This window comes from Parus major, chromosome 3 (assembly GCF_001522545.3).
Source record: "Parus major isolate Abel chromosome 3, Parus_major1.1, whole genome shotgun sequence".
In the NCBI taxonomy this organism is placed as follows: domain Eukaryota; kingdom Metazoa; phylum Chordata; class Aves; order Passeriformes; family Paridae; genus Parus; species Parus major.
The window spans coordinates 50,632,634-50,655,445 of NC_031770.1; the positions used below are offsets into that span (position 1 = coordinate 50,632,634).

A 22,812-nucleotide genomic window follows, 5' to 3' on the forward strand; every position below is an offset into this window, starting at 1 on the left:
TGAAGCACCCTAGCACAAAGCACATGTGAAAATGCTTGCCCTGAGGTGCTTTTTCTTCCTTCTTGGATCGTCTAGGAGGACACTGTTGGGTGCTATACTTCAGTGCACCTTCTACAGGGGTATTTTAAGCATCAGTTTAGAAATCCCTCGACTCCAACATGCACATAAAATAACGTGCTTGGTGAAGGGAGAAGTGATAGTCCTTGGTGGACAGTGCTTGTTGGGCTCCTTGCCTACTTCTTGCTAGTCAGAAAACTGCTGCCGCACGTGGCCCCTCATTTCTGTTTTTCCTGCTGAAAAGGCAAATGGGCTTATTTATGTCAGATCTTCACCTTGCAACTCCTTTTTACCTTCTGACTGGTGGATGGAAATGTTCCTCCAACAAGCAATACCTTGAGTTCTCAAAACAGAGCTTATCATGGCTGCTTGATTTATTGAAGTGGGTTCTTAAGGAAGTCCTATGACATCCTGTTGCTGAAAGCACAGAGCTTCTGACTAAAGATGAAGTTATTTGTTTTAATTAGGGCTGATCTAGATAAAAGGACCAAAATCATAATAACATTCTCATAAAAGCTCATTTCCATTTTTCATCAAAGGTTTCTTTCCAATGAAATTTTCTTAGAGGCAGAGATTAGATCTATGTAAATTTAGGTGCTTAACTAAATTGCCAGAGACCAAAGCTTAGGGTTTTTTTATTCTCTTGGCAGTCAAGGGAGAGAGATGGGGAAATCTAGAAGGACTTTAAGTCTGGTTTACGTGGGCTGGGCTGTACATTGAAGCAATTTGTCTTTCTCCATTGACTATAGACGACAGATGCAAGAGCTGAGTGATTTGGGAGCTTGTGAAAATAAACTCAGATGAAGTGCAGAAATGCAGAGGGAATAATCTGGACCTAAGCATCTCTACTGCAATGTGAATAGGTTGGCTAGAACTCCAATTGTCCCATATGGTCTGCCTCAGGAAATGGACTTAGGTAGAGAGGTAGTGATGGAACAAGCAAAGTCATATGTTGCAGAAATGACCCAGGAAATATCTATAACTATTAAGCAAATCTGCTTCTGCTAGAGAGACAGCTGTAACTGAAAGGCTTCATCTGTCTCAAAGGGTTAGGTGTTGAGAATTTTATTCTTTAATACTTTTTTCTTTGAAGAGAAAAAGAACAAAAGCCAAGAGTTGGTCAAAATCCTAATACCTCCTTATCCCTAAACATTTTGAAGTAGCTTGAACACAAAATTTATTGCTGAAATTCAGTGCTGTATAAAACAAGAGGTTTACAATTTAAGTGCTTCATATACATTAGTTCCTATTTTGTCTTTAAAAAATAACAGACCAATAATGTGTTGTGATAAACATGCATGTGAGTATTGTAACTATGGGCATTAATGCTCTGAAACAGAAATTAATGCATACCTTATTAACTCCTTCAGCCTGTGTTATGGTTAGAAAAAGAAGTCATATATTCCTGCTAGAAATTAAAATAAATGTGGTACACCTTGTATAGTATCTAAATGGAAAAATTAGACAGTGAAGAGTACAGTTGTATATTTGTTGTATATATACATGAAGAGAATACATTATATCATGATGGGTGTTTTTTTCAGTGTGAATTTGGGACAGCCACATTGTTAATGATTAAAATATAGTGACTTATCTCTTGCTGGTATGAACAGTACCCTATACCTTTGCACTTTGTACATGAAATATGATGCATGTATTGTGCCAACAGAAAAAATATTTTCAAAGAAGTTATATTTAAAAAGTTGGAAAAAAAAATTCACTTTTTGCTTGTAAACTCTGGTACTTTCCACCTGTATATCTATCCAAAGCCTTTGAGGCAGCCATAAAAAATAACTTTAAAATATTGTGAGTTTGAAATTTGATATTTCAAGAAGTTTTAAGAGCTAAATGCAATCACAAGAATCTCTTGGGAAAGAAAGGGTTTCTCCTTTCAGTTACCTTTACTACTTTACAAGGCTGGAAAAATTTCTGGCTTCAAGTTATGATTTTTATTAATATACAATTTCTCTGGTATATATATATATGTGTGTGTGTGCGTATACATATGTGTGTGTGTGTAGACATGTATATGTATACATTGCCTGCCTTTGTCCTTAGAAGTAATTTGTGGATGTAGAAAATCAAAGATTTTTGGAACTTCTTTTTACCCTAATATATTAAAATAAATCCCAGAGAGCAGGATTGATTTTCAGAGGTCAAAGATCCTTGATAAAGGTATTTTTTACACAGTTAATTTCTCACGTAGCTTTTACTGAATGTGCTATCTTGCCATGTCACTCTACAGAGACAGCTGGGTAAATTTATTGGATGGTGAGCGTAGGAATTTCTGCAGCTGGAGAAACATTTCTCCTGGCCGATTGATTTGAAAAGAAAATGGTTTGTCAGTGTGCAAATGCATCTGGAGGAAGAAGGGTAAAGGAATGAATTAGAGGTCAGTCAGGATAATCATAAGTGAATCACACAAATGTCTGTGTGTGCTCAGGCTGTGTGGACCTGGCTGAGTATTCACTGTTCTCATGAATATTATTCTGGACTGGGATTTTCCTGCAGAATATTGCAGAATATTTATTCAGTGAAACCAAATCTTTTTGTAGATACATGCATAGTTTCACCTGGATTTGGCTGGGAATATCTTTAGGAATTAGGAGAGAATTAGGGTGGCAGAGGTACACCAGCGTTTTCACTGGAATAATGCATTGGCTGAGGCACCTGGCACGGAGGTGGGCAAAAGAGTGCAGAGTTACCCTGTGGGCATACCTGGCTGGAGGAGGTGAACCTCTCACCTTTGCCTGGGGTAGTGCCTTTCCTCACCCTGCTGGCACTGTACAAGGAGGTTGTGCTCACTGTGAGCTTTATAACTGGGACCGCTTTTAACAGATTCATGTGTTTTTGGGGTTTTTTTGGGGGGGGTTATTTTTATTTTGTTTTGTTTTATAATCTGTAAAGATATTCTTGACTGAAATTTCAGAGAGAGAAAATTCAGCATTTTTTTGCAACCTATCCTTGAATCCCCATATTTGCTTTTAGTCCTACTGCATATTTAAGCTTCTTCACTTAAGAGAGCACTATTTGATAAGTAAATCTCTACATATATTCCTCTCAGTGTGCCGCTGCTTCCTTTTGATTCCTCCTTTTGTGTTCTCATACTTCTGTATTCTGCCATAGATCCTCTGGACCTGATGTAGCCTCCTTTTCCAATACCCCTGTTTTCCCTAAAACTCCTGATCCAAACATTCCTTAACCGTCTTTCCTTCTTTTTTCTTCACCTCAGCTGCAATTCTCTCACACAGCTCTTCTGCATTGTACAGATGTGTTCTAGTTTTGTAGCTGGGTTTTTTCCTTCAGAGGTGTTCTTTTAAGATATCCATAAAGTTTTAAAGGTTTAAAGGCCAAACTTGAGAGGAAGATCTGGTAAGTGTGCAAGGGACTTTGCTATTCTTTCCTTTACCTCAATTTTTTCTTCTTAAAATATTTTTTTTCCATTTGCAGCTTTGCTCCATGAATAGCAGTGAGAAACCCCGGGGGCCTGTTTATCCAGACACCCCTATTCTTACACATTTGGGGTGCAATAAAATGGACTCCAGATACCATCCTGCTGTTGGGTAAAAGTCTGACTAATGTTATTTTGATAAAAACCAAAGACCCCTCCCCCTTCCCCCCAAGGGATTCTGTATTTATTTTATGCTTTTAAATTGTACAGAAAGGATCCATCATTTCATTAGCTTCTCCTCCCCCTCCTAGCTGGTCTTTGGAAGGTTGAGAAAGGTGGGGTGTAGTGTTGGAGCACCCCTGTTTTCGCATTAGCAATTCCCCGTGCCTCTCCTCCTCCCCAGGCGCAGAGAGGCACGCAGGCAAACAACACTCTATCTGCAACCCGGTTACCACTGTGAGCAACTACAGCTTTTTGTTTAACTGTATAATTGCTCTCTCGGTGGGTTGTGGGTTTTCTTTTCCCCATCTCCATTTGTTTTCTTAATAATTAAGACCAGTATATTTAAATGGTCCTTTTTTTTTTTTCTTTTCTTTTTTTTTTTTTTCTTAACAAGTATACCGGATGTAACAAGATAGGCAGCTAAAAACATTAATCATATTAAAACTAATTAAAAACTGAAAAGTTTCTGTGCATTCCAAGCACTGGGGGTGGGAGGGGGCGGGGAGGCCTTTGGTCTGAGCACTGGCGTTTCCTGAGCGCAAGCAAATGCCTGACACATGGACTTCACCGAATTCCAAAATGTAGCAAAACAGTGCCTGCATATTTGGCAGGAATCACCACCAGTTCAGGTCAGTGTCTGTTTCAGTAAAAGACGAAGCTCTGCATGTTAACAGAGGAAAATAATTCAGAGGAAAAGGGGAGGAACAACATGTGACATTTTGTAAGAGCAGCACTTGCGTTACCCAAGGCGCACCACTCTCTGTAAACACTTCCTCCAGTGCCAGTGCCTTCGGATGCATTTTTTCGGATTGGGGTGGGGGGAGGCAGCGGGAGGGGTGAGGGGGAGGTCAGTGCTTTCAAGCTGCTGGGATAGGAATGAGCCAGGGTTTTTTCCCCCTTTTTTAAAAAAAAGCAAAAACTTCTTCTTTTCACATGTTGAGTGCCATAAATGTTTTAAGGAGATATCCGTGAATCTGAGGCCGAAAAGATGGGCAAGCAGCGCTCCAGGACACCGAACCCCAACCCAGTGGGAACATGGGGAAGAGAAGGGGCAAGGCTGCAGGGAAGGGGGTGCAAATAGTGAGTGGGGCTCTGCAGTGCAGTCTCACAGCACCAGGTGCAGGGGAGGCCAGCTGGCAAGGTTGGGTGACCCTCTGAAGCCCCAGCACCTCACCTTGCTTCCACCTCGGTGCTCCGTAAGCCTGTGCCATGGGTCTCGGTCACTGGTCCCCGATGTTGGGATGGGACAACCCCTGTCCGCCTAGGGACATAGTCTGACTCCCCCTGTTAATTTAGAAGTAAACCCATTTCTTAAGCCCTTTCCTAGTAAAAACAAGAGTAGGTCATTAAGATTTAAAATACTGTTTTGGTCATTGTCTTCTTACTTCTTCCTTGAATTTTTGCACCTTAAGCTGCCTTTGTTTTTGAGGAACTTGCTATTTCTTCAGAGATAGGGCTGGATCACTTGTTATTGTAACACTTCTTGGTGATAAAGTTCAGTCTAAAAATTAAGCAGCTGCAATGTTGCAGCACAAATTAGTTTAATGTAAGCAGTCAGGAGCAGCTGTTTGGCTCGGGACTCTGCTCCGGCGGTGGGGGAAGGGCGCTGTGATGCTGACAGTGTTTTTTTCTCTACATAAACATTTTCGGCTGTTGCAGCTTTTGTGCCGATCATGTGACAGTGTCCCTAGGCAGATAATTTATTTCTGTAGCTTTCATGAGCAATCATTAACCTTCAGACACTGAGCTTGCTTTCTGCTTTGTGGCATTTGTTGTTTTTTTTTTTTTTTTGTATCCTAACTAGTTTAATTCACAGAGTGTCAGGAGAAAATTACAACCAATTTATAATAGACTGTAATGCGTAATACTTATGTTTCTATTAAAACCGACCTTGCTTACAAGACCATTCTTACGGCTTAGCTTGTGTTCATGGATCAGAATAATTATTTTCAGTGATGTAAGTGCAGCTGTCATCATGATACTCCCATAGTGTCTTATTCTGAATGCAAAGCCCTTCAGAGTCCCGATTTGGGACCACCCTTTTGAATTCCCCCTTTGCTGGAGACACTGCGAAGTTTATTGAGATGCAACAGGCTTGGGAGAAAGGGCATAGCATTTATTCTGGTGATTGCTATTCTCCCACCATGACCGGCTGCTGAACAGGTATTGACCGCCACAGAAAGTGTGTCTAGGGGAGAGGCGAGGCATTACTGATAACAATTACAGCTCCAGCCTGTGCTAACTTAGTCTGGGGTTTCAGAGCAGGCTCAGACGACAGCATTGGATCACAAAGCGGTTGTGACTGTCAGAAAAAGACTTCATTTTCATTGCTGTCCATTTTGTTACAGTAAGGGAAACAATAAATCAGGTGACTTTGTCAAGGTCACTGAAGAAATACATGTCAGGATAGGAATTTCCCTTTCCCTGATCCTTTTCCCCAAGTCCTTGGGGAAGGACTTTTGTCTAGGGAAGATGACAAAAGAGTGAAAAATACAGAGTCTTGGGCAAAAGAACTAAAAAGTAAGCAATAAAAAAGCGGGAGGTGGTGAGTGGGGGCTGGGAAGAGAAATCATAAAAAGAGCTGAAAGCCAGGGTGACTGCTGACTTACTGTGAATATAATTTTCCTTCAGATCTGAATGTGGCTTTTGCTTTTGTTCACTGCCTCTCTGCCATATCTTAATTCTTTTTTCTAACTGGTCACTCACTAGCACTGGCAAGTTCATCTTTTTTGTGCCAGAGAGCAAGATATGTTTGTATATGCCTCTGAATAGGTCTAATCTAGACATGCATATTCCTTGGTTTGTTTTTTATAAAACCATAAAATAGTTTGCCATAGTAGAATCAGACATTTGTGACAAAAGTGCTCCCAACATAATGTTGCAGATACAATGGACGAAACAGACATGGTGGAAGGGGGCAGAGATGGAGAAATAAAAAGATATTTCCAGTGCTCCAAGGATAAAAAGGGACTTCATTGTAGTCTCTCAGTGAAATAGCACTACTAACCAGATAGTTCAACAATTGCTTTATTTCCTTAGGACTCAAATGAAAGTTTGTCCATCCTATGATTGACCATTAACTTATGAAAAAGGTGTGTAACTGGAAGGAGACCAAAATATACTCTTAGTCTGAGATGTGACAGCAGTACTTGCTGTATCATCTTGTAAAACATACAAATGAGTAGATGGATTTTTGCTGTCAATGTCAGGAGAAGTATTGCTTCCTCATTAGTTTAAAATAATGTCTGAAATTGGTGTTTTACTGATGCTAGGTTTCTGTGTGGAAAGATGAATGAATGAGTAGCTCACTGTTTGAAACCTCCATCTTTCAAAATGTTTAATGAAAATGAAGGCACAACATACGGTAAATGTGGACTGAAATCAGGGATGAAAAAGCAGAAGCCTGGGATGGCCACTGAAGGGCAAATGGGACTATGGAGGCGCTTGGTGTTGTGTTACATACAGAAGTGAGTAACATTTCTGGATGTATTAGAGTGATTTAGGAGTTATCTTCCCATTGACTTTTGACTAGAGTCAGGATGTAACTGCCTAAGTCAATTCTGAAAATGGGAATTAGATTTCTAAGTCATTTTAAGGTGCTTTTGAAATTTTTAGCTCTAATCCCAGGTTGATTAATTTGTAACAAGGTGATTCATTCGTATCTTTCTTGTCTTCAGAAGCCTGAATGACACATTTGAGATGCACTCTAAAAGCACAGGTAATAGTCAGAGTGCTACCTCAGCGACTTTAAAAGACAATTAATTAATTTGAATTCATGCTTTTATTCACACTTTTAGAGGATTCTGAAATTAGTAATAGCACTTTGGAGCTGCTTGGTTTGAACTGTCACTTCCATGCCCTTGCCTTCATAAAGGTTTTCCTATTTTTTTTCTTTCTTTTTTTTTTCTTTTTCCTGAAAATTGTCGCTATCCCTCCCCATTGCTAACAGCAGTGCAGCCCTTCTGGTCACAGCAAAAGCAGGAGTTCTAAGACAGTAGCTGCTTTGCTGCATGGAATGGCTGAGTAGCTTTAGACAAAACAGTGTCCTGGAACCTGCTGTGAACTTGTCTCTACTAGTTTGCACTGGGAACGACAGGTACTTTTGCTGGAGCTGCCCTACAGTGAGCGATGCTGGGAGGAAGGGCAGGTTAGGTAAGTAGTAAGACAAGACTTTCTTCCAGTAAATTCAAACCACCTAACCTGCTAGTTTGTCCAAAACTAAAAAAAAAAAAAGACTGGTCTCTTTGGGTCTCTTGGGTCTTTCACCAGATTTTGTTAGAATCTTGCTAAGAACATACTGTAGTGTTTTATGAACTTAATTATTTCTGTTATTACTGTCTTAATCTACTGTTGAAAAGCTGAGACTATAGTCGTACTGGTATAGATTTGATCAAGACATTATATAAATCTATATATACTGCTGCCTTGCATCAGCAACATTATTGCAAAGGTCAGTTTGCATTGCTCCTACGAGCCTCTGTGTTTTAGGGTGTAACTGATGACACAAAATCCTTTCTGGAGTGGAAGGAAGACTGCCAAGCCTATCTGTAGGATTTCTCGAAAACATTAGTGCTTACCAGCAAAGCAAATCTAAGTATTTGACTTGACTGTACTTTCAGAATCAGAGGATCTGATGATCACAACAACTTTCCTTTCATCCCCCGGTACAACCACAAGCAAACAGACATCTCAAATTAATTTAGAAGTCAATGACTGGTATTTACTGTTTGCAGTAAGGAAACCTGGGCTTGCTTGAATATCTTCAAGGAGAAAAGTGGAGTGGAGGGACTGAACGAAATACAAGTTTGATTTATGGACTAATATCACCAACTTCTGACTGTGGAAATTGTTTTGTGGAAAGATCTGTTTCATGCAGTTTCAAAGTAATCTCCTTGAGAGCTAGGAAGTCACCTAAGTTTTCTGTGCTGCAGGCTGGAGAGAATCAAGGTCCCAGGGAGTCCTCCCACATTTCCCAGTTTCAGCAGTCTCAACCACTACACATCTTTGGATGTAAGAATTCCTCAAAGGTCCAAAGGAATACTGGGGACATCCAAATATCAGGGAAAACATGCCTCTAAGCACATACTCTAAAGCTCCCTACTCTCAATCACACGAGAGCAAGAGAAAGGTAAAACTTCAGCGCAGTCTGAGCTGCAGTATCTGGGAATTTCTTTTTCCTGAGTCCCTTGTCTGAAAAAAGTGCTGCACATTGTTTGGCTCTTGAAGAATGGAATGCTTTACATTGATAGCAACCCTTGCAGGCACTTCTGCCTCCCACTGTCATTTAGGACACCAAGCACTGAGTTAATGAGTGACAGAGCTTTCCTTCTCTGTAGCCCAGAACTGAAGAGGGTGTATCTAGATCTAAAGACTACCATGAATTTTACCACCTTCAGTTCCTTGAACTTGCTTTTTTGAAAATAAACTGACAAAACATGAATGTGTGTATATAATACTTAAACATATTTTAAAACAGATCCCGGACTGTGCACCATGCTCTCAGGAGAGAATGATAAAGCAGATTGATTTGTGCAGTAATAGACAGAGCTAGGAAATGGTGACAAACACAGGGTGAGAATGTGTACGGAGGATAGTAAACCTAGTCTTTGAGGGCTTGAACTGGTAAATTTCTTTCCCTTGCATTTTTCATTGGTTAAAGAGGGAAAAAACACCAAACACCCTCAGAAGGCAAAACCACAAGACAAAACTCTAACTCAAAACCCTGCAGAGGAAATGAAACCACAAGAACATTTTTCACACCAGCTAATTTCAAGGGTCTGCCATATACACAGCAAGCCTAGGAAATTCACAGGTGCACTGTATCATTCTCCAGAATGCATTGAGCTTTTTATCTCTTGACATACACACATGTGCTTTAATGTAGCTTTAACCATTTCTTTATTTTCACTTTGATTTTTTACCACCTGTAATCCACACATTCTTTTCACTGCAATGCAGCTGACTAGACCCAGAGGCTTCACAGTGGAGTAATCTGTCATCCCAGAATGTGTATAATGTAGGGAAAGTTGAGCATAATGAATTTATTTTCACAAGAACATGGGACAGTCCTTATTTTCACAAGGACTTGTAGTTTACAAATCATCAGTGTTTCATTTTATATGAACTGCAAAACATCAAAGAAGGGAGGAGCTAGCCAGGAACAGGAAGCAAAGATCTAGAAATGTATTTTGACAGTTATCCCCCCACTGAAAGCCGGCAACACAGAAAGAACAATGGCTTACTAACCAGAAGCACTGCAGAAGGCTCTGGGGAGACCTCACTGCAGCCCTCCAGTACTTAAAGACTGATTGTAAAATAGAGGAGAATGACTCTTTACACAAGCAGATAGTGACAGGACAAGGGGAAAGTTTTAAACTAAAAGAGATTTCAATTAGATGTTAAAAAGAAATTCTTCACTCAGCGGATAGTGAGGCACTGGAACAGCTTATCCAGAGAAGCTGTGGGTGCCCCATCCCTGCAAGTGTTCAAGGACAGGTTGGATGGGGCTGTGAACAACCTCATCTAGTGGAAGGTGTTCCTGGCCATGGCAGGGGATTGGAATTAGATGGTCATTAAGGTTCCTGCCTACGCAAACTATGGGTACCTGGTCTTAGGAGTCTGGCTACAGGCATGTATATTTTGTCCTATTTTTTACTTTTCCCACTTGAGAATAGTTGTCAGCTTAAAAGAAGGTGTCATGGTGAGACCAATATCCTTTTATGGAGAATATGTTTCAAAGAAAAGGATAAATCTCTCAGAGAAACAGCAGGAAACATCTTTATAATTTCATTAGCTCAATTTAAAGTTAATGTTAAGCTTCTGAAATGTGTTTATTCATTTGTTTGCTTGGCAGTCTGTTTGCACATTCTCTCTGCTTAACACTGGTTTGAAAACTTGTATTTTTATTTATGTGTTTTCCTCACTGTTTCCTGAGGTAAAAGAAAAATAATTTTCAATAAAACTTTTGTTTTCTTTACAGATGATTGAATGCTAAAGGTATTAGATATCTGAGAATGGGTGGGTGAAAATAAAGAGGAGCAACATGCATAATATAAGTTAACAATATTATTTAATTGTTATATTTATAAAACTGTGCCTACACAGTTTTCTCTTGCTACACTTTCTACTTCACACCATCATTGATGATATTTAATTGACTCTTCTACAAATGCCTTCTCCCAGGGACACTGAAATATCCAAAATATAGTTAGATGGAGAAAAATTCCCTGAATCTCCCAATTAGGAAAAATTTCAGAGGGAGGTATAAATAGAGCATAATTGAGACTTAAGTAGTACATATCCTGTTGTGACCTTTTGCAGAGAACACATTCACCCTTAGCTAACTATTTGAGCAAAGATATGCCTGGTACTGGTCCTGCAGTAAATAAAAGACATTCCTTCCCTTTAAATGTGAACTACTATGTGATTTGCAGCTCCGGCATGTCAGTTCAGTTTTCTTGGAGGGGAAGAATCTGGTGTCTGTAAGCTGCTTTTTAAGTGCTTAAGTGGATTTGAGAAGCAGGCAGCCATATACTTGGGGGAAAAAAAAAAGATTCCCTGAAGAAAAAAATTGATTTTCAGATTTCCCATTCAGAATTTAAAGGCAATTCTCTTTGTGTGCTCAATATGTAGTAAAAATAGGACCTATTATAGCCAATCGCTACTCTGAGTTTACATCCAGTTTCTTCACTGGAGCTCAGATTTAGCCCAATATCTGCCTTGGGAAAGAAATATGTATGTGAAAAGAAATGATGGAATTTGATGTAATACAGAAATAGTCCAACCAAGTATAACTAGAAATAAGGGGATGAAAGTGAACAAAGAAAAATCCATGCTGATAATGAGGAAAAATTTCATAACAGTGAGGTCTGTTAGTCTGCTGAATGGTCTCCCAAGGGAACGAGTTGAACCCTCATTGCTTTAGTTATTTTTAAAATGAACAAAACAGTCAAAATCCTTGCAAGGAGACACTCTTAATTAACAAGAAGACAGGAAAAATGACCTAATGGGTCTTTTTTTCCATCTCCACTGTTCAGGACTATTATTGTAGGCAAAACCAGGTTTGGCAATAAAATTATGGATTTCCAATTTTCATTACAATTTTGCAGCACTCTTATTCCATAATAATAGCAGTACTTTCCCACTTTTCATTTCCCTCTATAAACTTTTGTGTCTTACTTTTCCTTCAAAGAGTGCTATTTTGTAGTCCTCTGACTAAAAGTGGCTGTCAGGTAGCCTAATTTACTTTAAATAATACTGCTTGTAAGTATAAGATAAATATTTAGACATTGTACCTTCTAATTTTCACCAGGAACTCTTCAGTCAGACCTCAAGTCCAGGGTAACAGTACTGGGCAAAATGTCACTGCCTGTATCTATGGGTCATCCTATGAAATAAGGGGCTGCATGTACAGCCAAGTGTTGGGCTTTTGTTGATTTCCAAAAACATCATTTATGAAGCATGCAGCACATCTTTGTGATCAGTAGTTAAGGCTCCTTATATGATTTCAACATTTCTCTTCTTTCCATTGAAACCAGTCTTTGACCTGGACTGTTTTCACGCTAGCAAGAGGCCCAGCCAGGCAAAGGTGATTCCTGCTCCTTTGTCCAGGCATCCCCAGTACCCACCAATGCCCTGCATCCCTTCCCTTGTCCTCAGAAACCCCACACAGACTTGTATGGTGAGCTGGCTCAAACAAATGGTAACTCAGCAAAAATATCAGGTAAGAAATAGTGCAAGGAGAACAGCAATTGCACATGGTCCTTTATGGGCTTGCTTCTCAGCGGCTGTTTTGTTTTGTTCAGATGATAGTGACATGAATTTTCATGGTTAATACTGATGTCAAAACTGAAGTAATGCTGCAATGAGTCAGACCCTGCTTCTTTGAAATGCTGTGTAAATATTTGCCAGTTACTCTTCCCAGTAGCCAGCAAGCTATGCAACCTTGTTGCTGCTTTATCAGAAGACAGATTGATGGAGGTGCAATCCAGGAAGATCTGATTGTTATGTTACCGTCATACAGCAAGGATGGGCAAAGGGCATCGAAGCCCATACTTCATAATCAGCCCCAGATAAACCTGTGAGTAGTATGACCAAGATGACAAGAGTACAAAATAGAGAGACACATGGTGCTAATGTGTATTTATTAGTGATTTACTGAGATGAACGTTCATCCCAAGAGTTAATCCAGGAATACCCAAACCACTGTAATTATCCCTGCACAAAGGCTCTCTATTATTTGCCTGTTAAGTAACAAAGCCTTTTCATTACCTGGCACTGACATAACTTTAGCTGCAGTGGTAGGTAGGCAGTGAACTAGCTTCCCCTGTTTGTGGGGGATGGGATGTCATGGGATGAAGCCCTCCCCCATCCCTGCGAGCTCTAGCAGAATACAAACGGGATGGCCAAACTCTTCTCTGAATAAAAATTACTATCGTTGCTAATATGCCAAATTTTGTCTACCACAAACAATTGACATCTTATGAACTGTACAAAAAAGAACAAAGGAGCAAATTCCTGTCACACACAAAAATGAAAACGTTGAAGCACTGGCCACAGGAAGGTAACTGTATTAAAATTGGGAAAGGATCCAAAATCTGTAGTAGCTCTCTAATCTGCAAAACAGGAGCAAGGATTTTCATTATGTTTTGCATTCCACATGCGCCTTTGCTTTGGAACTCTTATGCAATTGTTGATGCAGTAAAACCATTGTATTCATAATGATTTCAAAGATGTGGATGCTTCCAGGGTTTGACCTATTTTACCACTCATACATTATACACCGGGTAAAGCTACTCTCATAAGGCAGAGTCATTAGTACTTAAAATGTATCTGTCTACTGCTGTCCCTTTTCTCTGCTAGGCTGCTGATTTTTTACAATTCTAAATCAATTATTCTTTATTAAATAATTTATGCTTACATGCATCAGTGGAAACTGCCCATGCACATTTTAAGGCAGAGCTTGGTATATATAGATAAATTAAGGCAGAGATCAGTGTGTAAAGATAACTGCTGTTAGCCCATAGCAAATATTCCTCTTAAGTCTAAATAGTTCTTTTCAATTTGTGATATTTTTTACTTTGGAGATATAAAAACATACCTGTGGTCATTACTTCCACACCAAGAATAAAACTCAGGTTTTTGGAGGCTCCGATTCAGCAAAACTCCTAATCCCATGCTTTGCTTTCAGTGGGATGAAGTCTTCCCTAGTTAAGCATGTTTGAGACCTATTAATGTCTACAGATCTCAAACTTTGCTCTGCACAGTCAGGTGCAAACACCTTCTTGAACATCACTTTAACGCTTCAGGATTTTTTTCATGAGCCAGACTGCAAATTTTGTGTGCTGCAGTCATCATTGCAAGGACAAACCTTCCTGCTTATTTTTGAAAAAAAGAATTAATAACTGATCACCAAATAGTGTAGTTCAGGGCTTGTTTTCTTTAGATCCTCTGAGCCATCCTGCCTGGTACTGTCAGCAAGCTTGAACTAAAGACAGACTGATTTCTCCAGGCTCTACTATGGATTGCCACAGTAAGTACAAGTCCAGGACAAATGCATTCTCCCACTGATGAAGTGTTACCACAGGGAAGGCATGGGAGATGATCTCCAGAGGTCCCTTCCAACCCTAAAAATTCAGTGATTCTGTGAGGTGATGAGTAGTCTCAGACCAAAAGTATGTTTGCAGTGGTGGGGGAAGCTAAGTGAATGCCACCCTTCCCCCCTCCTTCCTCCACAGGGATCTTGTTTTCTGTGGGTCAGTCTTCCCCTTTCTCCACAAAAACTGGATTAATCTCTCTGAAGCAGCTGCACAACAAAAGCTTAGATGTCTGCCCAGAAAATTTTCCCTCTTTACCAGCTGCACTAGTGGTATTAGGGCAGAGACCTTCCGTTTACCTGCTGGGCAGAGAGGCCCTTCCACATCCTGTCACTCCTTTTGGGTCATCTGACTTTTTGAAACCATAATAAGGGAGATGCCACCGCACTGCTGAAGATGACCCATCTGTTGGTCACTGCAGCACCAGAGCACAGACCAGAGCTGCTCACAGGGTTGAATTCAGGGCAGGACAAAGAGTTTTCCCACTTCCCTGTTGTAGTCTTACACCTCAGCTCTGGGCTGAGGTGGATGGTGTTTCTCTGCCTTGCTCTGGGCTCTTGAGTGCTCTGGGGCCGAAGTGTGGTCTCTAATGAGAAGTTAAATGAAACCTTTGCTGTTTCTGTGACCTCCAAAAATAGGAGCAAAGTGAAAACAGAGGCAAGAGTCAATCAGCCAGTGATTACGTTAAAGAAAATGGTTCTCTGCGGAAAGCATGAAAGAGAAAACAGACTGGGTGCTGGGACTGAAGTAAGGAAAACAAGACTTGTGGGGTTTTGAGGTCTTTTACTTTACTTTTAATCCTTTCATAGTGTATTTTAAATTCATAAATAATGGAATAAAAAAGACACCAACAAAACTCAGCTAAATGATCTTGAGCCCTCAAGCCTCGATCAAAAAATAAACACTATAATACTTTTAAAAGGAATTAGTAATGCACAATTATAGTATTCCATGTTTAAAAATAAAGCTGTTGAATAAATGAACAATACCATGGCTGAAAAGTATTTCGGCTGAAGAGTGAAATCCCTGCAGAGAGTGATCTGTGAGATTCTGCAGGAAATCTGCATTACAATACACCATTTCCATTTCCAGGGAGGGACTCACAGAAGGACACATGGAGGAGAAGAAAGAAATGAAAAAGCCCCAGTCCTTTATGCCTAGGTTGTAGGGGGCCTTGGCCCATCATTCTCATGCTAAACAGTTACTTCTTCTACAGGTACCCAACTTAAATGGGAATATTTTTGAAAGAATAGTGAATGTGAAAAAGGCTAGCAGAATTAGTTCTTAAGTTAAAGAAAACTGGCTCCATAGCTCACTTAGCAGACATGAGTTTACTTCTCTGTCTTCCTGAAAATGAAGTAAGGAGTGTGTCTGAGGCACTGGGATACTCTGCTGCTCTTTGTCTTCTGCCCCTCCATTCCAGCTACTGCACCTCTTGTTACTAATTACGTGTCTTTGCAGTGGAGGAAAGGTTTCAAGCTAGATCATTAGCCCACTAGTCAGCCAGATTATGAGGGATGCGGGATGCCGGGGTGTGAAGGCTGCTCCAGGGACAATCACAATCTGGTGTTGCTCTTCTCCAGTACAGGGGACTACAAATAGTGTCTGTCCTTTGGGCTTGAGTCTTCTGGCTGTAATTTAGCAGCTGGGGAAATGGCCATCCAGAGACTTGGATACACAAAGTCCTGGCTGACTGCCCCATCTGAAAACTAGGGTGCAATGGGACAGCCTCACTTGCATGTGGAAATATTTACACAAGGCTGGTTTCCTTTCACTGCAGAGTGGGAAAATTTGTGAAATCTTTGTCAAATTTGTGGGATAGGAAAAACGGAAAGGCAGCAAGTGGAAGAAAAAAGGAATAAAGTTCCTGGCTTCTAGTCCCCAGGTTACTAAGCCAGGCATAGCAGAGTGTGATTGGGTCACTGGCATTAGCATGTTCACATGGTTACATTGGTGGAGAGCAGCAGTAAACACACAGTGCTGTCTGCATCATGCGTAACAGGCAGAGAAAGTGTTTTGGCAGATGGAAAGAATGGGCTCATCAGCTGCATAAATCTGTTTGTTGCAGTCTGTACTATAACTAATACAATGGGCTGCTACCCTCTTTGTGGGATATGACAATCCTGAAGACAAGTAGATGCCGTGTTTCTATCTCCTTAGCATTTCATTACACACAGAATATCTTCTGCTTGGGCACGTATTGAAAGGAAGAGAAACCACAAGGCAATCAGCATCTGGTTATTTCTGCTAATCAGAAGTTTGTGGTGATTCCAAAAAAGACCCAAAATTTGCCCCTGAACTCTACTCCTGGAAAGCATTGACTGTCATATTTGCTTATAATTTATTGTGGCTCTGCATTATGCCAAAATATGATCTAATTAGGGATAGAATAATTTGAAATTTCTGCATTTGTACAAACACAAATACCTGCCCTCATACCTAGATTTACTCACATTTTATGTATGTGCATTATATCTATGGATTTGTGTTTTAGATTATATCTAGATTATATCTATGTATTTATGTTTGTGTGAGTGTGTGTATGAAGGAGTGTGTGTACATTTCAAATAGGTGTGTATGTGAGGAGGCAGTTTTAAAAGCATACCTTAAATGGTATAAAATAGACTGCTACATAAATCACAGGAAGAATTCCATCTCTAAATTGAAGTACACTCCAGAAAGAGCAATTATTGCCTCTAAAATGTTTCTGTTAAATTCATGAGACACCATACAATTTTATTCATGTTATCATCTACGGTTGCCTGAAAGTGTAAAAAAAAAAACAACTTAGCCACTAGCAGAGAAATGTGCAAAATACTGTCAAAGGAGTGGCAAAGGTCATTTCTATTGCCTGCCTTTTTATGCGTTCCATTTTTGTCTTTTTTTTTTTTTTCATTGCAGTTTGTTTGTGTACATTGCAAAACTTTAATGGAAGAAAATATGAGGGGGAAAAATAAATATAAAGAAACAGACTGCTGTTCAACAGTGCTGAGCTGGTATTTCCATGAATGATGTTAGGTTCGTGTTTAGAATGGGAATTCGGAAGGTCCACAAACAGAAGGTTGCAGCAGTGCTTTTCTCCTTTTCTCTCTCTTACACTTGATATATTTTAAAATTAACACGTATTTCTGTGTAGGTTGATAAATGTGTTATCATTAAGCACAGCAGTACTGATTCTGTGAGGCACAGAAAGTAGAGGCCTTGGAACAGCTGGACCATACATTTTCTTTGTTGCTGTAGATGGCCCATTGCTCCGTGCATGGGATTTTGTTTGTGCGGGTTCAAATTCCAAACTAGCTTGCTTAACCCCTACAGTAATAGCAACTGATTAGAGTTTAACATGGCAATAACAACATTTCCATATGCAGGTGCCCGACAGCAGGCATGAGAGCTCCATTTGAGATCCCTAAGAAAAGGAACCATTTTCCAGAGATGGCAGCAAGCATTTTCAGTTTTTGTGGAATTCGGTTGTATCAGCATGTCCTTCATTTCTCTGAGAAGGAGAAGCCCTTAAGTCTGGTTAATCAGTTGAAATATTATCTTGATTTTCTCAGTAAAGTGTCTTAAATTCAGACGAGCTTTTCTTGGTCAGAATCACGTTTAGCAACGTGCATAAATAATTGCGGAGGTAAAAGGCAAGACTGAATATAATCAGGTACTTAAGTGCTTTGCTGTATAAGGGCACATCTTAAGTATTTCCTTGAGTCAGTCCCTAATTGTCTGTTATGCCTGCCTTAAAATGATATTTACAACTGTTCTGGCAACGTTTAAAGGCTGTTTAGTTTAATTTCTCTGGCTACTTCTTTACTTTTTTTGCTGTAAGTTTGCTTTCTCCCTCCTTACTGAAACACTCCTAGCAGTAAAGAAAACTCCATGTGAAGTATGAGCACAGTCCTTGAATGAACACTTTATTCCTTGAGATCAGGAAAAACATTTTAAGTAAAATGTGATGGATAAGCTGACTTCTGTAAAAAACCAAAGTGTTCCTGTTTCCTCCTAAAATACCAATCAGTAGGTGATGGTACAGGTTCTTACCCCTCACAAGAGTCTGCATAGTTGCAAACCTCCAAAAGTGAAAAATGGTCTAGAAAAGGTGACATTACAAGTAGAGGCTGCACCTCCTGTGCAGATGCAGAAATGACGCCAAGCAGAGTTTGTGCAAGCGTTTCTCCAGAAGGTCACTGCAGGGGTGGGGTGAAATGGTAGCTGAAACAAGGGTGTTACTGGACAGTGCTTGAGTGCCAGGCAATCCCAGCTGTACTGCCAGGACCACAGCCAAGAGAGGTAACAACGTGCTGTATGCAAATATTTCTGTCAAGAGGGCAGAAATTCCTGAAATCTCCATATGTTGAGTAATCTTAAGAGAGTTCCAGCATAATTTGTGAGATCGGAAGCTTTAAACTTCCAGAGGTTTTAGATGTTTAGACTAACTGGACACTAGGACCTCTAGGTCGCTTTTATAGTCTAGAACAAAATACTGACACTCCAATCAAGTAATACAAATTTCTTGCTTAGTAGCAACAGTTTATTTCAAGGCATTTTCATATTTATTTCACCTATGGAGAAGCTTAGATCTGGGCAGGGAACCTATTCCCAGCCCTTTGAAACTGTTTATGGTTGAAATTGTTTTTCCTGTTGGAACAAACCCAACGTGCTTTCAGATTTTTTCATGAAGAGAAAGTATATCACCGAACTGTTAAGAGTCTGCTCATAGTGAGTTAAATCAGGTACCCTGCAGAACTCAGTATGGATTACTTGTGCTGGGATTTGTTTATTTGGGTTCTGGACAATCCATGTATGAACTTGTGGAACTGTGTTTTTACGATTAAAAAGACAGGGAGAAAATTATATCTCAGAAAATCACTGTTTACAACTAATGTCCCAACATGACTTGAATCCCTGTAGTGGAGACTACCTCATATCACTCAAACTGTTTTGTCTACCCAGATTTCTGGCTTTACTGCCCACCTGCTTAGACAGTAAATATGACTGGCACATTTCAGCAATAATGTAGAATTAAAGTATCAGAAGCTCCACATTTGCTTTCACCTGGTTCTGGACTGAGTGCAGCTCTGATTTCTGACATGAACAAAGCCCCAGATTCCTTAAATTAGCATTGGTTTCTGACTCAGACACTCCTACCTTCTCCCTGACCTGCAAACACTAGCCTAGGCCAGCCAGCTCCCCTTCCTACCAATATACCTATAACGATTTGTCTAAAAAAATAAATCATAAGTTCTCTGTTTGCCCCCCAGTAAAATAGTTTTGTCAGTCTGCATTTCTCAGGCCTTTATGAAAGGGACTTTCTTTTAACTGTGACTTGTGCAAGCAACTACATGCATAATTTCTGTTTGATAAACAGTAAAAACAATGCTAAAATTAAAACATTCTTTTTGTCAGCATATGTAGCTGGAATGCTGAAGGCTGTTCTTCAAGTAGGGAGAGATCTTGCACACATTTATTTATCTGGTTAAACTTTGTGGCTCATTTTTAAAGCCAGCAACTTCTCAACCCCAAGCAGCAGAGCACAAGTAAAGGCAGATGGTCGAATGAAGCAGAAAGACTGACTATAAAAAGCTCAGCCTTCCAATAATGTTGCTGCCTCCCAGTTTTTTCATACAAATCTCTCCATTTTGCCTTCCAGAGCCTCACAATTAAAATTCTATTCTGCCTGTCTAATCAAGACAGCAAATCTATTGAATTGCATAATGCTGGGGATAATCAAGGAAGGATGTGACATGAATCCATTTTTCTTTACAGGTAGAAAATGAAATATTTTCTCTCTTCCCCTGAAAACAGATGGGTGGCAGAGGAATTTTTATTTGGCCTATCTTCTACCTCTTGTTCCTTTCTACCTTTGGCACCAGCTACTCACTGCTGAGTACATCTGCTCATCAGGGACCACTGGCATGAGGGCACACAGGTTTCAGTGGTGACAGTGCCTTAGTGGTGTGGGACAGGCACTGCTTGTGGCTCTAGATGCAAGTGGATTTAAGTGGTGATGTTAATCGCCTCACTGCCCACCTTTTTACTTTAAGGTTATTTTTCCAGTAGCTGGGAGAACTGAGTAAAATGTGTATTTGCTCCCTGGTTTCTGTAGCTAAACTCTGATTATTAATGTACTCTGAAATCCCTTCTGCACCTCCTCTAATTCATCCTTTAGGACTGGTTGGGGCTCTGGAGAAGAAAACAGGGGCTTGCAGGGTTTGATCCTGCAGTCTGTGGGTTCTCACACTTAGTTAAGTGACCAAATGTAACTCTGGAGCAAGAGCACCTCACTCCCTCTCAGCTGTTTGAAGAGGACCTGCGTGAGCTTGTGCAACGACTGAAATTGGCACGTAGCTTCCTATCCACCAGTAAATCCCTGAGCATTGAGGTGAACAGGCAGAGTACTTTTTGTGTAAAGTCAGAGAGGGAATCAACCCAACTGAGCTGAATTGGTTTGTAACCCAATCACGCTTAATTTGGTTACAGGAAAAACAAGGCCCATGGAGTTTCAACCTTGTTCCTGTGCAACATCAGGAATCTGATTTGTGCCGATCTCATAATCGGGTGCAGACAACAAGGAAAACAAGTCCTTGCAGTGGTTTCTTTACTGAGCCTAACAAACCACATCTGATAAGCTATATAATTTGCTACAGCAATTTGTGCCAAAAATAAAAGGCACAGTCCTACAGGGCAGCACGTTTCTGAGAAAAACAGAACCCCACCTCTTGCCTTTGCAGCATCTTTCTCTTTCTTTTGCTCTCTCAGTGAGCTTGAGCAGATGCCTTCCATCCTGAATGACTGCCTCTGTGCTGCTGTGCCTGCTCTGCTCCCCAAACTGATTTTGGCTCCCTTCTTTGCAGGATGATCCAAGGTGATGGCACTAGCAGGGTTAGGAAATGATGACAGTGCCTTGATGACTTGAACAGAGAAGATTGTTTCTTGGCTGAGTGGCCCTGACTAGAGGGGAGGAAGCTGAAGATCTAAATCATCAAGTAATAAGCTATACAACTTCTTCTAAAAGAACCCAGGCTTTTTTTTTTTGTTGTTTTTTTTTTTTTTGTTGTTGATTTAACAGTTATTCTAATATTGCAAGAAATGTGTCTCTTTTAGGTTCAGTGACCAGAAAAGGAACTGGTTCTTCATGGGTATTTTATATATAATACATGGAGAAAAAAAAAATTCCTATGTTTTTTGGGGGGTGTGTCTGTTTTTTTCTTTGTCCTGTTGCTTACAGAGAGGGAGGGAAAGTAAAAAAGCAAACAATACAAAGTTCTGAAGAATGCAAGCTGTCAGCTATGCTGTGAAATAACTTGGAGGTTAAATGTGGGTCCCTGCAGTATATTTTCTAATTTGGATTTTTCCAAGGTTACCTTAAAAACCTTAATGCTTTTTGCAGTGTTTACAGCAGAAACTGCAGATGTGTTTCTTGGTTATTAAAGGGAAAGCATATGAGAGGGAGGTGGACTAAGAGGAAAGGAGAATGAAAGGTCAATGATTTTAATTCTACCTTGCTGAATTCCAAAGTTTGAAGGGATATATTTGCTTGAAAGGTCATGCTATGGAAGGTAAGCACCCTGAAAGCAGTGTGTTCGGGGTTGTACAGTGGAAATAAACAACAAGGTAACTTGCCGGGATGTTTGCGTGTCAAAGGTGACAAAAAACCTGCCTTTCTTTTCAAAGCCTCTCAGCCCTCTGCAAACTCATTGGGATCAGGACTGGAGTTTAAAGGCAACACACTGGTATTTGCTTTAACTCCTTAGACAAAAGCGCTATCCAGAAGCCAGCAAGATTTCACTCCTCACTGAAAACAACTAAAGGAGAGAGCAGCAGGCTTTGTATCAGAGTACTACTTGAAACTTTCAGTGTTTGTGAGTTCAGTGAGTTCACACTGTGCTCCCTAAAATATGAAAATTCTAGAAAAACAAATGCTGGGCACAAAGACCTGCAATGCTGACTTTGATTATGAAAGTCCTTCTGATGACAGTTTTGAAGCTAAATACATCATACTTTGGTCCTTTGCTTGCACATAACCCAGCATAATAGATTCCAAATTTATGACTATTGTCTCTGAGCACTACTACGACACAGCAGTACATACTGATAATGTTATTTATTCTTCAGTTAAAGCTGAAGAATGAACCTGGAAGGAGTGAGATCCTTTAAGTCAAGCATCAAGAAAGTTTTCCTTTAACACCCACCCCTTCTCTCTGCCCCCCTGGCCAATTCTTGCATGGTTCATTAATGGATTTTAACCATATAACAGTACTGGAAGGAAGGAAAGTTCTTACAGGCAAGGACGATGGAGGCTCACGACAGAATAAGTCACTTATACAAGGTCATGCAGGAAATCTGATGCTGTGCCAAGAACAGAGTGTAAGTTCCTTGAGTTCTAGTTAAGCTCTTTGTCCATTTACCCATCCTCCTGCCTGTTTGCCTAAGCCAAATAAACAATGACAGCCACACACACACACACACACACACACACACGCACACGTGTACCTACGTACATGTGCACACATTACAAGACAGTATTCCTGCAAACAAACTCAAATATTTGGA

The 22,812-nt window shown here is 40.2% G+C and overlaps 1 long non-coding RNA gene across 1 annotated transcript in view; it reads left to right on the forward strand.

Moving 5' to 3' along the window:
- The first annotated feature begins 4,177 nt into the window (after nt 1-4,177).
- The window catches only part of LOC117243662, a 62,950-nt gene continuing 44,315 nt past the window's right edge, over nt 4,178-22,812 (forward strand). Inside the window, exon 1 of the long non-coding RNA XR_001520485.2 lies at nt 4,178-4,299. This is a non-coding gene — a long non-coding RNA (uncharacterized LOC117243662). The remainder of the gene's footprint in view (nt 4,300-22,812) is intronic.